General features: G+C 42.7%; 1 protein-coding gene across 6 annotated transcripts in view; it reads right to left on the minus strand.

The window, feature by feature from the left end:
• Nucleotides 1-3,940, minus strand: part of LOC100752724 (protein transport protein Sec16B) — a 59,302-nt gene extending 55,362 nt beyond the window's left edge. For 4 of the 6 annotated variants that reach the window (XM_027417279.2, XM_027417282.2, XM_027417277.2 and 1 more), the window contains exons 1-3: nt 3,832-3,940; nt 3,178-3,347; nt 2,280-2,341 (exon numbers count right to left, since the gene is read on the minus strand). The gene's annotated coding sequence lies outside the window, so the exon portion shown is untranslated. The remainder of the gene's footprint in view (nt 1-2,279; nt 2,342-3,177; nt 3,348-3,831) is intronic. The other 2 variants (XM_027417280.2, XM_027417278.2) reach the window with 1 other exon arrangement.
• Between the last annotated feature and the right edge of the window lie 5,666 nt (nt 3,941-9,606).

A 9,606-nucleotide genomic window follows, 5' to 3' on the forward strand; every position in this document is an offset into this window, starting at 1 on the left:
GTATGAAGCAAATGAAATCCACTATGAATGTGTCACACCCAGTCAGAGGTTTCCTAAAAGAAAAGCAGCCTCAACTGAGACCTGCAAGACAAGAGCACATGCTCCTGGAAAGAGGTGAAGGAGAGCAGTGTGCTCTGGAAGGAGGGTATACACCAGAAAAAGATTCATGGGCAAAGGAAGGCCCAGGGCACACAACAACCATGGTCAGGAGAGAGGGTCTTAGGCTTGGAGATTAAAGCCTAGAACACAAACAACAGTGTTGACAGTTACGACTGCAGAGCCACTTCACTCAGAGAAAGACCTGGGTTCTTTACACTACTTAAAAAACATATCTGTATTTTCTGCCTGTTTAACATCCTCTAGTTTCTGGTAATAATTCATCAGTTTTCTTTCAAAAACTGCCCTGTCTGTTCTTAACGTGAATATCATATATGAGATATAACTTATCTTTTGATCTAAGAATGGGCACAAGCGTCTGACATAAATGTAGGAGTTTTATGTGTCTCTAACCACTGGGACTAAGTCAGCATTCAGCATGTGTCCAGGGCCATATTACACTGGACTGGAGCCTGGAGATGGTGATGGTTCTGACATCCAGAACTTATTCTGAAACCGCTGGAGAAGAAAAAAAATGCCTTCCACTGGGTTAAATAGATAGTATAATGCCAATATGGGTGGTGTGGATGGCCATTTGCTCCACCATCCACTCACTCACTCACTCACTCACTTACTCAATAAAAGTCTATTAAGTAACTGCTATGGACCTTGTGTTAGCCTCAAGAACACAAAATAAAACATAATTCTATCTCATAGGCTTTTAACATCAGGTGGTAAGGTGAATAAAGGAATATTGGCATTCTAGAAAAGTCACACAGGTCCTACTGGAGAGAATGGTGACACACTGTCAAGGCCAGCCTAGACTCTAGTAAGCTGCAGTCAGGCCTGGGCTACATAAGACCTTGCCTTAGTAACAACCAACCAAAACCCAAGAAGAACAGCAATAAATGCAAAAGGACAGAATTCCAGACCACAGGTGAGATGAGACTTTAATGTGTTCCTTAAATCAGTACAGGCCAAACTCAGGGATTGGTGGCAGGGAAGACTGATCTAGGAGTGGGCGTCAAACTCATGAGACAATGAGGAGGCAAAATAAGCATGAGGCTGACTGGACTTACATCATTCTGAACTGGTGACTGTGGGTGCTGATGTCCCTGATGAGGAATTTTACTAGGAGAAGCATGCTGGGCCATGGTGATTCTATCTGCCTTTGGGAAAGGTTGATGGAAGAGTCTGAGGCCGTCACTATGAATGAGGAGCTCCCAAGAGAAGCCTACAGAAACATGCATTTGTGGTACTGTTCATCTGCTTATGCGTTGCTTCTTTCCTGAAGATTCCCTGTGCTTTTAATTTTGGCAGTATCAACACTCAAGTCATAATTAAATCGTGGCCATGAATGAGACCGTCAAAGATGAACACAGACTTCAAAATAAAGTTTTGGTGGGAAATGGAGAAAGAGGAGTCCAGGAAGACTGACAGAATCAAAACAGCATGGAAGGAGATGACAGCAGAAAGATCAGTAAGTGAGCTTTACTACATAGTAACCTAAGAGCAAACTGGGCTCCCTGAGATCCTGTAGAGGGAGAGAAAATAGTGTAGGAGATCAAGTCCTATACAAATTTGAAACTGTGTCTACTCAGTTCCATGGGCTTGATGGAAGGATCAGGAGGAGAGGACAGCAGACAGTGTGAAGTAGCTGTGTGCTTTCATTGGCTGGTTTCCTGATTAGTGGGTTGATATAAAATGGGAAACACTTAAGAGTTTTCAGCTCAAAAATAGGAAAACAATTTTAAAAGAGAGGCTGAAGAATCTCATAAATAAAGGACTGGGTATTGGATGTGGTAGTCCCTGGGGAGGCAGACAAGGATAGGAGGTCCAAGAAATATTTGTCCAGGTCAAAAAGCACCCCTTTATCTGGGTGTGGTGACAAATGCCTGTAGTCCCAGCACTTGAGAGTCTGAGGCAAGAAAATAAGGAGTTCAAGGCCAGCCTAGACTCTAGTAAGCTGCAGTCAGGCCTGGGCTACATAAGACCTTGCCTTAGTAACAACCAACCAAAACACAAGAAGAACAGCAATAAATGCAAAGGACAGACAGCAGGGATGTATGCAAACCCGTGTAGATCATTTTGTGAGCTAGGCTAGGCAAGGTTGTTGGGGAAATGTGTGTGTGTAACAATTGTGTTAAAGGAATCTATTTGAAATATTATTTCTATTAAAATACCTTATGAATGTCCTGCAGTTTCCAATGTCAATCAGTTGATTTTGGTGATGAGTTTCTGGAACCTAAGACACACCACACAGTCACTGACAGTAAGTAATTCCTAAGTTAGATGAAACCACAGCCTGCTTTACTTCTTGGCTCAGTTAAATTTCTTTCAAGTCATTTTAAGAACTTTCATTTTGTCTCTCTGCCCCTCAAAAGTCACTAGCAGTGAAGGTATTTATTCCAAGCACTCACCATGAAAGTTAACGCCTAGACATCAACAATAAGGTGGTGTCGAGTCGCTATTTTTAGTGCATCTTTCTTGAAAGCAACCTTTATTCCTAACAATATCATACTGTAAGTGGGCCCATCTAGGAGAATCTTTCCAGATTGTTCCAGAATATCACAATGTGATGAGGCCTAATTGGTGATAAGTGAGATGCATTCATAAGGAAAATATCCATCCCCTTGAATGTGGATAAAATCCAGAGCTGTGAGAAACTATTCAGCAAGTGGGAAACTCACGCTAGGTGAGGAATCAATTACCAAGGAGGTTATCCATCCCAGTGCATTCACTTAACAGCTCATAAGCTGCAGCCCAGAGTGCCATATGGTTCCTTGGGACCTGTGCCAGGACCCAAATCCAGATCTCCCTTCTCCCAGCCCAGCGTTCGCTCCTCATCTCAAAACATCTGTTTTTTCCTACCGAGCTGCAAACTCCACAGGGGCAGTAACTTCTTTCACCTTGTTTACTTAGGTATTCCCAGCAGAAAGGTGGGAATTAAAAATACCTGCTGGCCAATAAGCTAACTGCACTCCAGATAGGTGACAGGTGGTCCCTTGTGAGGTTTCATGCAAAGGGATGATTAGAGCACCGAGTCTCCACAGAAAGAAAAAGAAAAAAAAAGTCACCAACCTGTAAACACATGGTTTATGGACTCTACAAATACCAGGAACTCTGGACACGATTTCAGGATGTAAACCTTGGGAACAGCAGCCGCACAGCCACCTCTTGCTCAGAGGATCTGTGCCAAGTCCTCATTTGTCACAGCGTTGGCAGGCACCATGCCCGAGTCATCTATATAGCTTGAGAACAGAAGTTTCCACATTGTCTCTAAGAAGGCTTGAACCAGCTTGAATCCTCCTTAAAATATTTAACAGGCTCTATCCTCTCCCCAAACACTGTAATTGCTAAGCCTCCTTTCATCCTCCCATAATCAAACTTGCCTAAATTTTTATGAAAGTTGAAATTACATGCCCATTAGCCACGCATTCCATCCAGCAAGGGAAGGCCCCTGCCAGGGTATGCAGTCACTTTCCAGAGTGGGGGTCCAGAGCAGCACTAGCCACCATTGAACTTGAGGGGTTTTTTTCAAACAGGATCCTGTCAAGTTCTTCGTTTTGCTGAAACCATGTGCTGGCCAGAATGCCTTTCTTTTATGGTTAAGACTAAATGCTTTTCAAATGAATCTGTTAGAAGGGTCTCTAGTGGGAATTATATTCCCTCTTTGTTTTCTCCAGTTTGGGTTTGGTTTGGGTGAAGTTGTTAGTGGTGAAAATAAGTACTTACATCTTTGCTCCCAAATCAGGAGCTGCTGCTGCTTCTGCTACATCCCATCATGACAGCCTGCTGTGACTCACAGCTGGCAGACACTGCAAACTGCCCTGCCACGTCAGCCACACGGAACCTTTCTGCTTCAGCAACAGTTTCCCCACGGAAAGATTTAGTAGTAGTTAGTTCTGAGGCTGGAAACATGATCTGATCACCATATTGAGAAGGTCCTACTAAAAGGAGCACTGCTTGAAAGCATAGCAAGTAACCACACAGCTCTGAGTATGTCTAAAGTAAATTACAGAAGAGACTAAATAAACATTACACTGGCTTTCTCAGCAATCATGACAGTAACTTAATAAGTGCCCCACCCCCTCAAAACTATATCAGGATTAATGGTAGTTCATTTTTAAAAAAATTCATGAGTTCAGAATGGCAAAATATTGAAAGGGTTTTTGCTTATAAATAGGGTGATGGTTGAGTAAATTACTACAACTATGTTGTAAAGCAAAACTAATAACAATTGATAATTCAGAGCTGACAGCATGACATTTAGCATCTTTGATTTACTAATGACTGGGGTATCATTCCTTTTACCACTTTATATATATGCATAATAATGTATGATTATATGAAATGATATATTAGTTATGTCCACCTACATTGATAAAGGTCACAGGGATGTGTGGTGGCAGCTGCTAATCCTTCCTGTCTTTGAGAAAGTATGAAAGTATTGGCAGAGCAGAAGCTACTTTTTCAAAGGCTCAGATGAAACAGCATCTATTACGCCCTGTCTCTGCAAAACAGTCTCTTGGTGAGTGGTGTGTACGCCTAAAGGGAGTCTCTGTAAGTTTACAAAGTGCTAACTAGATGTCTGAAAGCAATGTGATTCTAGATGACTTTTATCTTACTGTAGAGTTTTAAATGTGTTTCAGTTTTGCCCCCTCAGGGAAAAACTGTTTAAGTAATTAGGGGGAGAAATACAAAGGTGTTTTCATTAAGTGAAAACTGTTGACAAGTGGTACCTTGCCTGAATCCTTATGCTTCTGAGTCCTTTGCTGAATATTAAATAGGTTTGGGTGTCGGGTGGGGTAGTGGTAGTGTTTGTGTGTTCTTTTTCTGTTCCAGACACACTCACAAATGCTAAAGATGTTATTAGACTTTTCTGGAATGGACAAGCCACACTAGAAAGAATAGGAAACACTGGTCTAGTCCAGAGCTGCCATAGCCCTTCCCTCCAGAAAGACTTTTGCCAGAAGTATGCTGTGTCCCTATGCCCTTGCAGGGTGACAAGGGAACCCAGGGCACAGATATACTGCTAGCAGTGGTGTTCAGCCCATTGTGGCTCAGATAATGCTATCAGGAATGACTCCGAAATCATTTATGAAAATGCCTATTGCAGAACTAATAAATAACCAAATAATTAACACATGTTCCACAACTAGAAAACAGGAGAGGGTACTTTTTTTTGGTACTAAAACAAATGGGGGAGGTGAAGGGGGAGCAGAAAACATGCTCAAAATATATTGCATAAAAAAATTAAATAAATAAAGGGAAGTATATGGATGGATGGAGGTAAAGTGATCTTAATTAGATGAATACAAATTTCTAATGTGAAAAGTTTAGAAAACTCAAAATGTTCCATCATCATAAGGCTGTCGGTGCCCATAAAAATGGCTCTACTTCATCTTGGCTCAAGGGCAGAGAGTTCAAAACTGTCCTTAGTAAGTCATAAGCCCAGGCTTAGAGCAAAGGCAGCAAGTCTGATGACCCTATGTACATCTGAAGACATGTGACAGGCTGGGTGACTGGCTCTCATTACCACTCTCCAGCTCCATTTAACTAAATCACTGGATCTTTCTGGGCCTCAGTTTTCTTATCTATTAAACGGAGCTACCAATAACCACCTCAAGAGGTACTGTGGAGAAATTGAGTGACTTCAGGCAAATCACCAAGAAAGGTTCCGAAGCCTACAGCTCATTCCTCTCACAGAGTATTCGGTTACTTAGTGTTGATCTAGTGTTAATAGTGTTAACAGTGCTTTGCACTGTATTCTCTATATAAGTTTATGTCATCATCCCAGAAGTTCTGTGTTATGTATCTTTCCTATTGCAGATGAGAAAGCAGAAACTCAATTTTCTTTTTTTTTCTCTTTTTTTTTTTTTTTTTTTTTTTTTTTGGTTTTTTGTAACAGGGTTTCTATGTGGCTTTGGAAGCTGTCCTGGAACTTGTTCTTGTAGATCAGGCTGGCCTCGAACTCACAGAGATCCATCTGCCTCTTCCTCCTGAGTGCTGGGATTAAAGGCGTGCACCAACGCCCGGCTTCTGGATTTCTAAATTATCCAATAATCCTGCTGGGTATGTCTATCCGGCCCATTCTGGGATTGGCTTCTCAGAGTCAGGGATAAATGACAACAGGGACTTATAAAGTTTGGCTAGGCCTCTTATCCCAGCTGCCTGAGAGGTTGAGGTAGGAGGATAGAAAGTTCAAGGCCAGGCCAGGTGGTGGTGGCACAAGCCTTTAGTCCCAGCACTTGTGAGGCAGAGGCAGGTGGAAGTCTGTGAGTTCGAGGCCAGCCTGGTCTATAGAGCAAGTTACAGGAAGGCTCCAAAGATACACAGAGAAACACTGTCTTGAAAAAAAAAACTAAGCAAAAAGGAAGGAAGGAAGGAAGGAAGGAAGGAAGGAAGGAAGGAAGGAAGGAAGGAAGGAAGGAAGAATAAGGAAGAAAGAAAAAAGTTCAAGCCCTGCCTTGGCTGCAGAGCAAGTTCAAAGACAGCTGGGCTAAAGATGTAGGTTGGTGGTGGAGTCCTTGCCTGGTGTGTGCAAAGCTGAGGGTTCAGTCTGCAGTAGGTAAGAAGATTTATCATGTCTGGGAGTTTCCCAGATAAGCTCATCAAAGGCATGAGAGTTGAGCCTGTGTACCCTGTACTCATGTTGGGAAGGTAAGACTGAAGGAAAGAATGGTTGAAGTTGGGGTTTTAGAGGGAGGAGGACAGAAGTGAGGAGGTGTGAATCAAAGTAGGATATCAGAAACTGACATTTCCAGTGTGGGGCTAGTGCCTGTCGTCACCATCTCCAGAGCAGGACTGTGATGTTGAATGGCTGAGGTGGGAGAAGGGGTTATTCCAAACTAAGGAGGTGAGGGATCCGAGAGGCCAAAATATGATTTGAATTGTCTGTGTCAAAGGCTTTCCAAATCTGGTCATAAAACTTTAAAAACTCTGTGCTGTAAGTGGACATTTCCTGTCCCAACTGCCTGATCCCAAATAACCAACTCAGAGGCTGAATGTGAATTATAAATGCTCAGCCAATAGCTCGGGCTTATTGCTAACTAACTCTTACATTTTAAGTTAACCCACATTCCTTATTTACACTCTGCCACGTGATCGTACCTCTATTAGCATGGCACATTCATCTCCTGCTCCCTGTACATCTAGATGGTGACTCCAGACTCCACCTTTCTCCTTTCCATCATCTTTAGTTTGGTCACCCCGCCTATACTTCCTGCCTGGCTACTGGCCAATCAGTGTTTTATTATACCACTTCCAGTGACAAATCTTTACAGTGTACAAGAGGATTATTTCACAGCTCTATGCCTTGGGGCTGGAGAGATGGCTCACAGTTAGAAGTGGCTGATCCTCCAGAGGATCCAGGAGTGTCCCAAATGTCCCAACCATCACTCAGAGCAGAAGAATGTGGATAAAGGGGTTGATGATGAACAGATGAAGGATTAAGGGTCATGGTAATGGAGGACCAGGTAAAATAAACAGCTCTCTGGGGGTTGGGGTAATGACTGTATCAGTAGTGTTTCCTGCACAAGCCTGAGGACCTGAGTTCAGATCTCTGGCTCCTACATCGAGAGCTGGGCACAGCAGAGTTGGCAGGGGTAGAAGGAGACAGGCAGGTTCTTGTATAAGCTACTCACTGTAGCCTCCTGCCACAAACAAGAGATGTGGTAAACTTGAGATGTATGGTGCAAAGCTGCTGCTTATCGTTCACAGTAAAACCTTCCATCAGTGGGAGGCGCACATTCTAAAATAATAGTAAGAAGTATGTGCGGTCGAGTGACTACATAAACCAGAAGTACAGTCATGTGTTATCTGCCTGTATAACTGTATTGCTGTACTTTATTCAGCTGACATCACAGCAGGCTTGTTTAAACCATCATCACCACAAACACGTGAGTGATGCATTGTCCTGTAATGATGATTCTATGTCCACAAAGTCCCTAGACAGGAACTTTGGACTCCATTACATTATGGGACAACTAAGACATTTGTGGTTCACTGTTGGCTGGAAGTCCATTATGTGAAGCATGGTTATATTTTATTTAGACTCTTAGGCAGCATGTTAATTTCCTGTGGCTTCCATAAACAAAGCAGCATAAACACGGAGGCGCAAAACTGTAAGAACTTATTTTCTCATTGTTCCAGAGCCAGAAGTTCAAAATCAAATGTTAGTCTTTGCCATCCCCTGTGTCTGCTGACTCTCAACCATCCCAGTTTTTCTTGGTTCATGGCCTCATCACTCCAAGTTTTGTCTCTGTCTTTATGTGGCCACCCCCCCTCGCCCCCCGCCCCCCCTCTCTGTGTGTGTGTGTGTGTGTGTGTGTGTGTGTGTGTGTGTGTGAGTGTGTATGTTGATTACTTTTCTTGTCAATTAGACAAAACACCTGACATGACACATATATGGCAGAATTGTGGTGGTGTGACCATGAGGTGCTCCTCCTATCTGTAGTGGTGGCTAACCAGGAAGCAGAGAAGTCTAGATCGGAAGCAAGGTTGGACCATAACCCTCTAACTCTGCCCCGATGGCTCTCTCTCCATCAGCTGGGCCCCACAACCTCCTCACAAAATAGTACCACCAGCTGAGAACTTCAAACATATGAGACTATGGAATCCATGTCTCATTAGAACCATAACTGTATAAACCTCTCTTTCCCTAGAATACCTAATTTTAACTGGATTATTTATGCAAATATAGATGTCCAAATAATGTTATGTTCACAGGTTATAAAGACTTATTATGTCAAAGTATTCTTTATGTGGAACAATCCAACAAGGGGTTCATGGGTGTGATTTAGGGACAGCTAGGAATGACATTCTTACACAAGGTACACAGGCTCTTCAGGTTACTGTAAAATCTACCTGCCACCACAGCTAAAACAGCATCAACAGTGTGTGTGTGTGTGTGTGTGTGTGTGTGTGTGTGTGTGTGTGTGTGTGTGTGTGTGTGTGTCCATCAATGTCCAAGCGTGGTCTGAAAGGCAAACATACTGCTTGGGAAGGAAGGGTGCAGTGAAGTCTTCCTCAAACACGCCTGAGGGAAAGAAAGGCTGATTCAGGGAAAACCCACCCTCATTGTCAGTAAACAATTCAAACAAACTTTCCTTTCAGGGCATGTCAGCAGTATCTTCAAATACACGAATAACTCATGTTTGATGAGAAGCTACAAGCTGACAAGATAATGAAAGCCTGAAAGATTTTTCTGCTAGCTCCCCATTAGCAGAACATATGCACCTGGAGAGACGAAAGTAGAGAAAATGACCTGTGTTGTATACAAATCCCAAATTTAGTTAAATGGACAATGTGCTCTAGCAGTCAATTATTAAGGATTAAGTGCTCATTCCTGCAACATTGACATGGAAAAAAGATAAAATGCACAGCCCCATACTTCAAGAATTTATGCACCAGAGGGGATATGAAAAATTAGGGTCAATATGAAAGACTAAATATAGTAAAAATCCTTCTGTAGCCAAGTGTGGTGGCTCACACCTTTAGTTCCAACAC

This window comes from Cricetulus griseus, chromosome 5 (genome assembly GCF_003668045.3).
Source record: "Cricetulus griseus strain 17A/GY chromosome 5, alternate assembly CriGri-PICRH-1.0, whole genome shotgun sequence".
In the NCBI taxonomy this organism is placed as follows: Eukaryota; Metazoa; Chordata; class Mammalia; order Rodentia; family Cricetidae; genus Cricetulus; species Cricetulus griseus.